The sequence below is a fragment of the Moschus berezovskii genome, chromosome 10, assembly GCF_049115385.1.
Source record: "Moschus berezovskii isolate FMDL1 chromosome 10, NW_MosBer_1.0, whole genome shotgun sequence".
NCBI lineage: Eukaryota > Metazoa > Chordata > Mammalia > Artiodactyla > Moschidae > Moschus > Moschus berezovskii.
In genome coordinates this window covers 64,159,537-64,175,688 of record NC_142469.1, presented here as the reverse complement: position 1 = coordinate 64,175,688, position 16,152 = coordinate 64,159,537, and positions in this window count along the sequence as shown.

Genomic DNA, 16,152 nt, shown 5'->3' with positions numbered 1-16,152 from the left:
ATGTTTTTTATGTGCTGGCACTGTCCTAAGAGCTTTTCTTATTGAAACTAATTGAATCATCCTCATAACCCGATGGGAGAGCATGTTATAATCCTCCTTTTATTGCGAAGAAACTAAAGCCCAGAGTTTTTAAACAATGTCAGCCACTAGCAAGCATTAGATCTGGTCTCTACACTCAGGCTTTCTGCTCCAGATCCTGTTCTTAGCAACTGTTCTACAATCCTGCTCCCAAGAGTAAATTTACATCATTGGATGGCATATCTGATGTATCTGATCCTATGTCAGTTGTATTGATTTAGATTCTCCTTTTGTTGAATAAAAACGAAAAAGATATGATATTTTTCTTCCTCCCATTTAAGATGAGATATTTGGTGTGTTCTCACTTTTTTCTCTCATTTGGAAACCATGTTAATTTTGTGTGAGTCTATAATAGGAAGGGTAGTTTCTCATGTGTGTTTTGTGTGCCTGTGTGTTTTTTTTGTTCACATGTTTTTTTTTGTTCCCAGCTTGCAGTATGCAGGATCTTAGTCCCCTGACCAGGGATTAAACCTGTGCCTCTTGTATTGGGAGTGTGGAGACAAAGATCATCACAGAAGTCCTGAGGGTAGTTATTTTTAATAATACAATATTGCTAAATTCAATAATACTTAAATACAGTCTCTTTCAAAAATTCATTTTGATTTTATTGTACTCAATTTTTCCACATTTTATTATTACTTATTCCAGAAGATCTATATCTATGTATTTTGATGCTTATCTCATATATTTTTGTTTGTAACAGGACTTTTCAGTGTTATTATTTCATCTTATTTATTATAGCTTGATTCTATGTATATATAAACATCTATCTATACTCTGCATTCATGCTTATATACATTTACATCGGATACAATTGGAAAATATATTAATGTAGGTATACATATAGAAATATGTGCTTCCCTGGTGGCTCAGTGGTAAGAATCTGTCTGCCAATGCAGGAGACACAAGTTCAAAGACATGAATTCCATTCCTGGGTCGGAAAGATTCCCGAGAGTAGGAAATGGCAACCCACTTCAGTATTCTTGCCTGGAAAATTCCATGGACAGAGGAAACTGGCGGGTTACAGTACATGGGGTCACAAGAAGTTGACTGAGCACACATGCTTGTGCACATATAGAAATATACATATATATTCTCATTTCTTATATATTTAATAATGAATTCCTATTGTCATTCATATATAAACTATATAAAAATGAATATAGAACCTCAACTAATAAGCATATTTTCTCAGAACTATGTTTCTTACAACCAACATGTTTTTTTTCAATTTTCACTATTGAAAAAGAAAAGTCTAATGTAAGAAGAGTTTATTTGTATGCATTTTTGTTATGAAAATTGTATGCAAGTTAAGATTTTAATGTAATTGTTCAAGTATACTAGAATTGTGTATTTTATTGTCTTAATTATATTAGAAAAGTGGTGATCTTTTTCATATGAAATAGTTTCTTTTTTGCAGCAGAAAAGCTTTGACTTCTACTCAATTTATTCCGGATTCTTTTTCCATGTTCATATGTTAAACCTTGTTCTTACATTTATGATTTTCCTGTAATCTGGACTATTTATTGATAACATTCAAAAAGGGTATGTGTGTGTATACATGTGTGTCTTTATCTCTTGAAAACATGTTCAGTGAATCTGAAACTATAAATGCATGTTACTTGAACCTGGCAGACTGCATGGACTTCCCAGGTAGCACTAGTTGTAAAGAACCCACCTGCCAATACAGGAGACAGAAGAGATGTGGGTTCAGTTCACGGGTTGGGAAGATCCTTGAAGAAGGAAATGGCAATCCACTCCAGTATTGCCTGGAGAATCTTATGGACAGAGGAACCCACTGGGCTACAGTCCACAGGGTCTCAAAGACTTGGGCACCCCTGTAGTAACTTAACAGTGGCAGTAGTAGATTGGACATTCTGACATATTTGTCTGGTTAGTAATACATGTTTACTCAGAAAGAATAATAGATTATAAAATGTATAGAGAATGACCTATCTCTACAATAGCCATTAATAATCTACCTGGCTAGACAAACAATCAGCATAAGTTTACTTTGTCTCTCTTTCTGCATGCTCTCTTCTCAGTTTCCAGACAATAGCTTGCCCTTAGAGATATTACCTAGGATAATGATAGCACAGGTCTTTTAGAATGAAATGTATGGCTATTGATACAAAAGTAGACTCATTTCTCCTTCTTACCACCCTATTTTAAGTAAAACATCAATGTTTGGGGTTAGCATACTGATGAGATTTGGTTTTGTTTTGCAAAGTTTGTGTTCTATAAATCTGGTATGTGTTTCTTTAGAAGGAAAATCTAGGACATTTTATGCCATTACTTTATTTCTTAAGTACAACCATTATTTGCATCTACTAAGAAAGCTTTCTTGATATGTAACTGAAAATCTTGAATTTAGTCCCAAAGTTTGAAATTAGCTTTTAGGTCCTAAAATAGGACATAGGATTAATGAATGCAGAAGATGGCTGTCATAGATCAAGATATAAGAAGACATTAACATAATATGATTAATTGTCTTTAATATATACACTTAGATTTCAATTTATACCAAGTTGCAAATGAAAGTCTGTAATAAATGCAGATCGTGGGGAAAATGCTGATTGAGCTCAGTAAGTAGCTTTTGTGCTTTTAATCTTGTTTACCATGTCATGCTAAATATATTGAGGTCATAAAAATGATTGGGTATGACATTATATAAAAGAGACTTAATCAAATACTAAACATTTAACTTAATTAATTTTATAATTTTCATACATATAAATTAATGCCTGAGACTAAATATAATCAAGTATATAAACTTCAGAGATATTTTTGTTGAAAAAATAATGTTCTTACAACCCAAGAGGTGTTATTATTTGACTAAGAATGCATCCTAAAAAATAGATTGCTGTTAAATGCATGTCCTGTCCAGTGGTCTCTGCTATAAATTTTTTTGCAAACTTTATAACTGGTATGCACAAAGATGAACTTTACATTTTTGAAGTATTTTCAGAATTCCTATTGCTAATTACCTATAAAAAATAAGGAATCACTTATTCCTTCAACCTAACCTCATATTTTAGTCAACTCATTCTCATCAGAGACTCTTTCCTACAAATGCCCTGTTATCCATTCAATTTCTGTACATTCTGAAATTCTTAATCAAGCTACACTGCCTCCAGAAAGCTCCCAACCATTATCACCATCCTCTTCTACCTCTATAAAAATATCATTCATCCATTTCATACAATTTTACTAAAATAACAGACTGCAGTGTTGCAACAGTAATACATACAAGTAGTTATTTAATAAAGACTTGATTGATAATTTATTATTTTTAAATAAGATACTAGTGTTTATACAAAAGAGTGATTATAATGATGAATTCAAAAACTTAATCTAATACAGAAAGAAATAACTGACAAAACAATTTTTTGGACCCAATTGATTTGAATTCTAAACGAGGTAGAAAGAATCAACACAGCAAAAGAAATTAAAAACAAACTAATTGTAACCTACTGAATGGGAGGAAATATTTGCAGAGGTTCTGGCTGTTAAGGGATCAATATTCAAAATATATAAAAAACTCATACAACTAAAAAAAAATCCAATTAAAAATTGGGCAGAGGACCTGAACAGACATTTCTCCAAAGAATGCATACTGATGGCCAACATGCACACATAAAAAGATGCTCAACATCACTATACAAAAAAGATATTCATGACCCAGATAACTACGATGATGTGATCACTCACCTAGAGCCATACATCGAGGAGTGTGAAATCAAGTGGGCCTTAGGAAGCATCACTATAAACAAAGCCAGTGGAGGTGATGGAATTCTAGCTGAGCTATTGTAAATTCTAAAAGATGATGCTCTGAAAGTGCTGCACTCAATATGCCAGCAAATTTGAATATCTCAGCAGTGGCCACAGGAATGGAAAAGGTCAGTTTTCATTCCAATCCCAAAGAAAGGCAATGCCAAGGAATGCTCAAACTACCGCACAAATTGCACTCATCTTACACACCAGCAAAGTAATGCTCAAAATTCTCCAAACCAGGCTTCAACAATATGTGAACTGTGAACTTCCAGATGTATAAGCTGGATTTAAAAAAGGCACAGGAACCAGAGATCAAATTACCAATAGCCACTGGATCATCAAAAAAGCAAGAGAATGCCAGAAAAACATCTACTTCTGATTCATTGATTATGCCAAAGCCTTTGACTGTGTAGATCACAATAAACTGTGGAAAATTCTTGAAGATATGGGAATACCAGACCACCTTACCTGCCTTCTGAGAAATCTGCATGCAGATCAAGATGCAACAGTTAGAACCGGACATGGAACAATGGACTAGTTCAAAACTGGGAAAGGAGTCCATCAAGGCTGTATAATGTCACCTTGTTTAATATGCAGAGTACATTATGCAAATGCTGGACTGGATGAAACACAAGCTGGAATCAAGATTGCTGAGAGAAATATCTATAACCTCAGATATGTAGATGGCACTACCCTTATGGCAGAAAGCAAAGAGGAACTAAAGAGCCTTTTGATGAAAATGAAAGAGGAGTGAAAAAGCTGGCTTAAAACTCAACATTCAAAAAATGAAGATCATTGCATCCAGTCCCATCACATCACGGCAAACAAATGGGAAACAGTGGAAACAGTGAAAGACTTTATTTTCTTGGGCTCCAAAATCACTGCAGATGGTGATTGCAGCCATGAAATTAAATGATGTTTGCTCCTTGGAATAAAAGCTATGAAAAACTTAGCATATTAAAAAGCAGAAACATTACTTTACTGACATAAGTCCTTATAATCAAAGCTATGATTTCTCCATTAGTCATGCCTGGATGTGAGAGATGCACCATAAAGAAAGCTGAGTGCCAAAGAATTGATGCTTTTGAACGGTGGTGGCGGAGAAGACTCTTGAGAGTCCCTTGGACTGCAAGGAGATCTAACTAGTCAAACCTAAAGGAAATCAGTACTGAATATTCATTGGAAGGACTGATGCTGAGGCTGAAACTCCAATAGTTTGACCACCTCACGTGAAGGACTGACTCACTGGAAAAGATTCTGATGCTGGGTTAGATTGAAGGTGGGAGGAGAAGGAGACCACAGAGAATGAGACGGTTGGATGGCATCACCAATTCAATGGACATGAGTTTGAGCAAGCTCTGGAAGTTGGTGGTGGACACAGAAGCCAGGCATGCTGCAGTCCATGTGTCTGCAGAGTTGTATATAACTAAACAACTGAAATGAACTGAACTGAACTGGTGGGACTGCAACATATAGCATAGGGAATATAATCAATAATATCATATTGGTAATAACTTGTATGATTACACATGGTAACTAGACTTAGAGTAGTGATCACTTCATAATGTATAAAACTATTGAATCATGATTTTGTACACCTGAAACTAACATAATATTGCAAGTCAATTATACTTTAATTGAATAAAATAAAATAAGGTGGAAAGGTTACTATAGAGGAATACTGAGCAAATGAATAAGATGAATGAAAGTGGATGGTCATTTTCTGGTTGGCCCAATTTTTGATTTTACCAACATGAAGGATAACACAGGGTAGAGCTTTAGATGGGGAGGCAGTGATATTAAGGGCAGAGTGCAAGATGGGTCACCCCTAGGTATAGCATAATTTTCAAGCACCTTCTTTGATGGCCAAGAGTATAGTATCTGTTTGCACTTTGTCCAAGTGTCCCTTTTTCTCCGGTTTGGTTAAGCTTCTACTGTATTCTTTCTATAGATCATACATACCAGAATTTGGTTACTTCTTATGTTTAAATTCAAACTCTATGTAAATGGTTTATATTTGATTTGTTCCCCCTTTGAGAACAAACCTTTCCCAATAAACGTCTGAAGTTTTTTCCATTATTTTCTAGAAACTATATCCTCTTGTGTTAAAATAATATTAATTTGTCTGTTTCCTTGATCTTTCAACAGTCCTTTCAGCCTGATAAGCTATTTTCTGTTGTCTTTGTTGTACTATATTAATTTTGAAATGTGCATTTCACTCTCTCTGACAGGAAGAATTCCTATTTTAGTTAAATTTTAAAAATGCATTTTTTCCATTGTATTAAATCATGAAAGTCATTCAACATTACTCCTTTTAATATTCTTTTGGCATTAGTAGTTCAGATATTTCACCATTTAATTACTTCATCTTTTCTATCATGAAGATTAGACTTGCTCTACTGAATGGCTTCACTGTTTTCTACAAGGATAACCAAAAACTGCACTGAGTTAGATTGTTGCAATAAGATCTCAAGTTGCTAAAATTCTTTATTCTTTATTTTGCTATCATTATTGTCTATAATAGTAACACTTTATTTAAGGTTTCAATTTGGGAAAACCATCAGGAAACACTATATTTGAAAAAACTAAATAACCATGACATAAGAAAGCAAATTAAAACTTCTGAATTAAAATGATGGCTGTACCCAACGTTAAAAAATAAATATGATAAAAATACAGCATGAAAAAGTATCCTTCTGAAAAATCTGATTAGCTTACTTCACTGATTTTAAAAATGTTCTGTTCAGTCACTCAGTCATGTCTGACTCTTTGTGAGCCCATGAACCGCAGCCTGCCAGGCCTCCCTGTCCATCACCACCTCCCAGAGTTTACCCAAACTCATGTCCATTAAGTCAGTGATGCCATCCAGTCATCTCATCCTCTGTCGACCCCTTCTCTTCCTGCCTTCAATCTTTCCCCGCATCAGGGTCTTCTCAAATGAGTCAGTTCTTCGCATCAGGTGGCCAAAATACTGGAGTTTCAGCTTCACCATCAGTCCTTCCAATGAACATTCAGGACTGATTTCCTTTAGGATGGACTGGGTGGATCTCCTTGCAATCTAGGGGACTCTCAAGAGTCTTCTCCAACACCACAGTTCAAAAGCATCAATTCTGCACTCAGCTTTCTTAATAGTCCAACTCTCACATCCAGATATGACTACTGGAAAAACCATAGCCTTGACTAAACAGACCTTTGTTGACAAAGTAATGTCCCTGCTTTTTAATATGCTGTCTAGGTTGGTCATAACTTTCAAGGAGTAAGCCTCTTTTAATTTCATGGCTGCAATCACCATCTGCTGTGATTTTGGAGCCCAGAAAAATAAAGTCAGCCGCTGTTTCCCCTGTTTCTCCATCTATTTGCCATGAAGTGATGGAACCAGATGCCATGATCTTAGTTTTCTTCATGTTGAGTTTTAAGCCAACTTTTTCACTATCCTCTTTCACTTTTATCAAGAGGCTCTTTATTCAATTATTCTTTATTACTTAAAGCAGTTGTCTGTATATCTCTCTTTTCTATCATATATCTGCCTCAGTAGAATAGTATTGAGCAAGCACATCCATTGTATACATATTTATATTTAAATTGTAGTAATACATTATTCTACACATATATTCTATACAATTATGTACATATATAATATAGGGATTTCCAAAGGATAATAAAAAATATATAAATGAAAGTCTTTTGTTTTTCCTACATTCTAGGAGTTCATCTTTTATAACTTAACACATATTCAGTCTCCTGTGGCAACCATGAACCTAGACCATGGGTCAGCATCTATGGTCTGCAGATAAAATCAAATGTGACATTTTTAACAAATAAAATTTTACTGAAACACATTCACATTTGTTTACATATTGTCAATCGCTGCTTTCATTCTATAATAATGAGTACTTAACAAATGCCCATATGGTCTGCAAAGCCCTGACCTATCTTCTATGTATTGTTTTGCTACCAATAACACTCAATCTCCAAATATCTGGAGCTCCTGTCTTAGAATATTCCTCATTGTTTTTTACAGTATATCATATGTTTTCACACAACTTCAACTTTAAGCATGTTTTTTCCTTTGCTTAAAATGCCTTAGTGGAGGTCTTTTGTTTAGTCCTTTATATGGCATCCCTTACTTTTTTTTAAGTACCTCCTCCTTGTGACCTCTATGGCATTATAAATTGTGGGTCATAAACTTTAGTCTCTCTGGTTAAAAATAAGAGCCAAGCCAAGCAAATGTAACTCTGTATCCAAACTTTGAATTTCAAGTAGATACTCCAAAAAAATGCAATTGGAGTATTTTTTTATTTTTTTTAATGGTAGTGTGCCCATAGAAGAGGTCACGAAACTTAATATCAAGATTCTTGGAAATGTCTTTATTTATATCATTCACCTGGTCTGGTCATTTTAGGTCTTCCTTTGATTTTGTAAAATATGTAATATTTTTCTAATTCATTTGTTTTTGCTTAAGCTAACCGTGATCTTGGAGAAGGCAATGGCACCGCACTCCAGTACTCTTGCCTGGAAAATCCCATGGATGGAGGAGCCTGGTGGGCTGCAGTCCGCGGGGTCACTAAGAGTCGGACCCAACTGAGCGACTTCACTTTCACTTTTCACTTTTATGCATTGGAGAAGGAAATGGCAACCCACTCCAGTGTTCTTGCCTGGAGAATCCCAGGGATGGGGGAGCCTGGTGGGCTGCCAGTCTATGGGGTTGCACAGGGTCAGACATGACTGAAGTGACTTAGCTGCAGCAGCAACCGTGATCTAACATTTATTTGTAAAATGTGAACAAGTCTATCAGGATCTCATTTGCTGATTAGAAACTGTCCACATTCTTTCAAGGAAAGTTTTTAAGTTATTAATTACTAAAAGAAATATTTAACACATTCAACTTGTCATATAATTAAATAGTGTCTATAAAAATTAGGACCAACTGTAAGTTACAGAAGACTCTAAACAATTTTTCTCTCAGTAACTATTTGATTCCACTATACTTTGGGACAGGATACTGACATAATTTCCCAGGTAGCCCAGGGTAAAGAATCTGCCTGCAGTGCAGGAGATGCACGAGACATGAGTTGTATCCCTGGGTTGGGAAGATCCCCTGGAGAAGGAAATGGCAACCCACTCCAGTATTCTTGCCTGGAAAATCCCATGGACAGAGAAGCCTGGAGGACTGCAGTCCATGGGATCACAAAGAGTTGGATATGAATGAACATGCATGTACATTGTAATGGTCAATATTATTATAGTTGTGAAACCCATTTATCATGTATAACATTGGATTCAGAGACTGACTGGAGGTGAGTAATCAGGAAAAAGAAATAGCACATATTATTGAAAGAGAATTTAACAAGTGAAAATTTTTATAATCTTAAGAATTTTATATTTAATCAGAAGAAATCAGCTACCTTTTTCTATAAAAGGCATTTGATAAATCAGTTTTGCAGGTCATGTAGTCTCTGTAGCCACTAAACAACTCTGCTGTTGTAGGACAGTAGCAGTCCAGAGATGGACAAGCATGGCCATGTTCCAAAAAACTTTATTTATAAAAACAGACATAGTTAGCTGACCTGGTATACAGACTGGAGTTTATGCATATCTATAGGCTTCTATATTGAAGATGAAACTCCAATACTTTGGCCACTTGATGGAAAGAACTCAATGGAAAAGACCCTGTTGCTGGGACAGATTATTGAAGGCAGGAGGAGAAGGGGACAATAGAGGATGAGATGGTTGGATGGTATCACCAACTCGATAGACATGAGTTTGAGATCCGGGAGTTGGTGATGGACAGAGAAGACTGGCATGCTGCAGTCTATGGGGTTGCAAATAAGTGGACAGAACTAAGTGAGTGAATTGAACTGAAGTGATAGGCTTGTCATTGTTTCCGTGACATGCAGTCATGTATGGATGTGAGAGTTGGACTATAAAGAAAGCTGAGCACTGAAGAATTGATGCTTTTGAACTGTGGTGGTGGAGAAGACTCTTGAGAGTCCCTTGGACTGCAAGGAGATCCAACCAGTCCATCCTGAAGGAAATCCGTCCTGAATATTCATTGGAAGGACTGATGCTGAAGCTGAAACTCCAATACTTTGGCCACCTGATGCAAAGAACTGACTCATTGGAAAAGACCCTGATGCTGGGAAAGATTGAAGGCAGGAAGAGAAGGGGACAATAGAGGAAAAGATGCTTGGATGGCATCACCGATGCAATGGACATGAGTTTGAGTAGGCTCTGGAAGTTGATGATGGACAGGGAAGCTTGGCGTACTGTAGTCCATGGGGTCGCACTGAGTCACACAACTGAGTGACTGAACTGAACTGATAGGCTTCTATACCTGAGGTTTCAACTGTCTTACATGGTTTTAAAATGATTATAGCTCATTTATTGATTGGCTGAATGCATATTTTTGAGCCCATATTTTAAATGGGGCTTTGCTGATGGCTCAGATGGTAAAAATTCTGCCTGCAATGCGGGAGATCTGGGTTCGAACCCTGGGTTGGGAAGATCCTTTGGAGGAGGGCATGGAAACCCACTCCAGTATTCTTCCCTGGAGAATCCCATGGACAAAAGAGACTAGGAGGCTACAGTCCATGGGGTTGCAAAGTCAGACACAACTGAGCAACTAAGCAGAGTACATTCTGAATCAGGAAAAGTATGCAAACTCAGAACTTCTTTTCCATATTTCTAAAGGCAAAAAAGTGCATTGCTCAATTTAAATAATTCCTCAGATGAGGTACTGGAGAAAGAGCTTTTTAGATTCCAAATGTACATACATAACAGATGATCTGATGGCAATAGAAATCTGTGTTTGGATTTATCTTCTATTAGTTTGAGGGCATGTGTCCCAGAATCTATGCTCAGATTCATTTTAACAACTAAGCTCAGGAACTCCTTTGCCTTTATTAGCAGTTTACTTTGCTTGTGTCATGCTTTGTTGGCTTTTATATTGTAATAGAAATATGAATATATATTCATATTTAGACTTAATACATTTTTTATGCAGTACCATCTTGAAATGTACTATCATTAAGTCCATCATGTTTTCATAGTTGATGGTCTTTATGGAGATAAGAAAAAATTCATTGCATATGAACCTTGAAATTTGTTTAAAACTCTGGATTTTGTGGCTATGTTTTGAGAATGTTTCTTCCATTAGACTTACTTTTATGTGATAATCTTGCTGTTCAAATTGTGAATTAAATACACTTGGAAAGTGCTATATTAAGGCTCACAATGGGGGAAGGAATAATTGTTTTTATCTCCAACTCAGAACCCCTTATCAAGACTATAAGTAAACAAAGAGGTTACAGCTTTTAGGTAGTCAAAAAACTGAAGCTTCTCCATTGAACGTATGCATAAAGTTTGTTTTAAAGATAATCTTGTAGTTGTGTTTCATTTATTTGAGTACATTTTCTTGATGCTTTCTATTATCATTATCTTCCTGACAAAAAAGTTCCCCATCTCAGTTTTTTTTCCATGTATTGCACCTTATTGATTTACTGTCCTTGGGCAGTATTTATATGTATAGTTTACAAATTCTCAATTCATCATACTGTCTTGGGTTTACAGCTTTAATATTTTAAAGACAATCCTTGTTCCCAGCAATTTTTGAAAAAAGTAGTTATCCACATGAGCTACTGGGATTCAACCTTGTCATCTAAATGTTTATCTGATTCCTCTGTTTGGCATAGAGATCAGGGTCATTGCTAAAAGAAAAAATGATACGCTGTCTCTTGTGAAAAATGCCATTAATTGCCCTCTAGAATTTCCTGTCAGGTGTAAATAAGAGCAGATAAAATTGAAAAATACATAGTAATGGCTCTCCTTCATCTTAGAAATAACCTAATTATGCTTTAGTATTTCTCGGTTGTTTTCATTATTTATATTTCATATATTTAAAAACTTTCATATGAAAACAATCACTATTAAAACAAAAATTTAGTGTATCTGTAACATTCCTTTTATCACAAGTTCTAAAACAAAAATTCCCTCTATGCTAAATAAGGAGAGAAAAGCCACTGCATTAGTCCAGAAAATAAATTGTACAATTATAGTTTATTGCTCTGAAAAGTAAAACAAATGCTGAACTCACTTAAAAATAACATATGTAGCCACCTTCGTAGTGTCGCTTCTTACAGGGGCATAAAATTTAGTTATTATTGATACCACATGAATGGGTAATTAGAACCTGTTTAAGGAAAACCCCCAGAATGGTTGTAACCATGCTTATATAATACTGCAAATAGCCTTCTAATTGCATAGCTTACATTCAGGTTAATTGTGGTACAGACATTGGCTTTGCTGCTCTACTGTGAAGTTGGCACCTGTAGTAAACATTGCATAGTTCAAGATTAAGTGTTACTTAATACTCACCTTTAGATTAAAAAACTCAATACAGGTTGATTAAATGTTTCTTTAGTATCTTAAGCTTCACTGTTTTTAGGAAGAAATATTTTTTCTCATTTTAATGTAATTATGAATATTGTTTTAACCCCGAAATATTGGGCACTTGAGGGAAAAATTATAAAAATATCACTCAAGAGATATGTTTATTAAAAAAATAATGAAACATTATAAATAATGATCTGAATGCTAAGAAAATATATAGAAATACTTGATTGTAATTTTTAGATCCAAAGGCTGTTAGGCCATCTATGCTTTTAACAGGAGGGTCACTGCAGACTTACTGAGTATGGATAAGAGAAAACTTAGCTAACAGTAGAGTGCATAGCAATACAAAATATTTGATTACATTTACTTTTGTTTTGTTATTTGTGCCTCAAAATGCTTTAATTTCAAATTTTTAAAACTGGAAAGAAAAGTAAACCCATTCATTTTACAGAGGACTTCCCTGGTGGCTCAGAAGGTAAAGCATCTGCCTACAATGTGGGAGACCCGGGTTTGATTCCTGGGTCAGGAAGATGGCCTGGAGAAGGAAAACCCACTCAGTACTCTTGCCTGGAAAATCCCATGGACGGAGGAGCATGGTACGCTACAGTCCATGGGGTCGCAAAGAGTCGGACATGACTGAGAGACTTCACTTTCATTTTACAGAAGAATAAGTTGTGTCTTAGACAGTTTAAACAGCATCAAATAATTAAGAACTACCAGGGGGAGATCTGGATAACACTTGTTTGACTTTAGGATTGTAGGCTTCATAATTATTTCAAGAAGGGATTATGTATTTAGGATGGAATATATGTTATTTCTATTTATTGGAGAAATGTGTGTGGGTGTGTGCGTGTGTGTGTCTGCAGCTGGAGTGGGCACAGTAGAAGCTTACTCAGCTATCCTGGAAACCAAACTCCTCTCATTCAATCACTAATGAAATGTTCAGGCAAATGAATACATGTAAAGCATATATAAGTTATAAAGCAAACACTTCAAAGAATACTATCTCCCCAAGTTTCGGTATGTAACTATTTGATGATATCTCTTGAGACTGTTTAGATTTCAATTTAAATCATTCATAATTCAATACCTTTATTTTTTTTTTTCATATTGGAGTGCTGTACAAATTTTATTAGTGTGTTAGTCAACAACCTATTACAGGACATAAAATCTTTCATTGCTCAATCAAACCATCAGTATATAAGAAAAAGCGATGGCAAATTATTCATTTCTTCAAATGTTCTAGTAGAATAGTTTCCATACACAAATCAAAAGTGTCATAGAGTAGAATTTAGTTATAAACACCTGGTTCTCTCTTTTTGTTTTTCAGTTTGTAGGCAAACTATTACATTGCCTTAACTAATTTTACTTATTTCTTATACATTTTGCTTTTAATAAAAAAAGTCACTCTTTAAACTTGCAGATATCAAATGATTTTCTTATAGTGACTACATAATCTACACTACTCCCTTGACTGGTAGATGAACTGAAGGGCATAGAGGTTAATTCATATTTAAAATAACACATTCAATAGAAAGAAGCTAAGAAAAGATATGTGCTTTTCAGTCACTCTGAGTTTCTCTAGGAGGACTTCAAAATTCTTTAGCAGCACAGCTCTTTTCAAAGTGCAGAATATAAAGTGTAAAAGTGGCAGTGTTCTGTTGGAGCGGGGTGAGGTCCGTGGATTCTGGTCACCAGGCCTCTTCCTTAGCTCCTCCAGTGACTCCTGAGGTCATCTCCAGCATGTCTATGTTGTTTGGAACGTAGTGCAGGAGCAGTATTCTCCTAGGCAGTTTTGGTGCTCTTGCTTTTTAGGAGCCAGTAGGTTAAAGCCCACTGATTATTCAATGGATTATTCTGTACTGCAAATAAGTCCTGAATTTACTATATGAAACTCTAAAGGCCCCAGGTTTTAAGTTCCATCTTCCTTGGCTGAAGCAAGATAGGTCTTTGAATTTCATCTTATTATATTGTTTGCATGAGCTAGGTAAACATAGTTAATAAAGCAAGCTACCTTTGCAACTCTCAAAGAACTTCCCTGTTATGATTCCTTTTTTTTTTAAGGGATTCTTCAATCACCTATACATTTATTGAATTTTGTTATCATGTATGGTTTTGTAGACACAGGGTATCACAGTTTATTTCCTGTAATAGGTGCAAGTGAATCAAAGTGAACGTGAAGATGAAGGTATGAAAGAATAAAATATGTAATATGACAATGCAGAAGAATACAAATTCTGATGATGTGTGTGTTGTAAATAACCTGTAGGTAATTAGCAGCTAAGTCAAACAGGAGAAACATAATCTTTGGATATTTGACACAAAGTAAAATCTTTAAATTTGAAAGTAGCACCATAACTCCTCATAATAACTTGATTGTTGAGCTTATGCTATTTCATACATCTCTGATGGAATGCCACATAATGTCTCCAGATTAAACATGTGAACATATCCTTTAACCTTCTAAGAGAAATTTTAAGTTTTAATGGACTCATACTTTAAACACTTTTTTAGCCTTTTACTATAATAGCCAATATTTTTATAATGCACTTTCACACATATTTCATACATGTGTACATATATCAGTGACAGGCTCCTGTAAGTTTTACAGTATGTCACAACAGCTTCCTTTAACCTAACTTGCCAGGATTAAATCTATTCTCTGGGATTAAGCAAGAAGAATCCTTACTGAGTATTTTTGTCTCTTTATGGCTTGGACGGAGGAGCCTAGTGGGCTATAGTCCATGGGGCTGCAAATAGTAGGACATGACTGAGTACACAAACACACACTGATGCATGTACAGGGGCACTGTGCTTTCTTACAATGCCCCAGTTGGTTAATACCACAGAGTTTAAGCCCAACTCTGAGCCCAAATATATGAGAACTGCTTAAGCATTCAGTTCAGTTCAGTTCAGTTCAGTCGCTCAGTCGTGTCTGACTCTTTGCGACCCCATGAATCACAGCATGGCTAGGCCTCCCTGTCCATCACCAGCTCCCGGAGTTCACTCAAACTCATGTCCATCGAGTCGGTGATACCATCCAGCCATCTCATTCTCTGTTGTCCACCTCCAATCCCTCCTAGCATCAGACTCTTTTCCATTAAGTGCAATTCTTTGTAGAAAATGCATTAAAAGAAATTTCAAACTAGTTCTTTTGAAATACCTATAAATTTTCTGAATTTATCCTCCTCATTAAGTAACAATTACTGGACTTCCTTTATAAAATTTTATTTCCCTATACTGTAAGACTGAGAGAGAATGAATACAAAGGCTCTTTTAGTTATTCATAACTTATTAGTTTATTAATATTACTAGAACCTTAGAAATGTGGCAAACAGAAATGGTGAGCTTCAGTTGACTTGTGATTGCATTTTCAAGTAGGGCCAATAGGATTTATTGTTGGAATTGTGAGAGAAACAGGTGGAAAGGAATAGGTGACATCATCTGCCTAAACAGGCAGAATGCAGATGTCAGTGACTGAGATGAAGAAACCTAGAAACAGAGGTGTCATGAAAAGAGGTCTCAAGTTTAATTTTAGGCTAGTTCACTTTGAGCTATCTATTATATACCCAATTACAGATATCAATTAAGTGGTTGGACATGTGGGTTTAGAATTAAGGGGTGAGGTGTGGCCTATAGAACTAAAGTTGGGAGCTTTCAGCCCAAACATTAAATGCAGTAAGGGAAACAGTGCTGTCTGTTGGGTAAGATATGCTCCCCGTTGGGTAAAAATAGGGGTGAGATATGTATTTACTTGTATATGGATAAAATTTTTAGAAATATACATAATACATATGCATAAAAATCTACATACAGAAATCTACTTAATAGTCTGCCACTTGTTGATGGGGTGGAACTGGGCAAGGTATGGAGGGAGACACTGATGGTATATCTTCTGCCTTAAAAAAT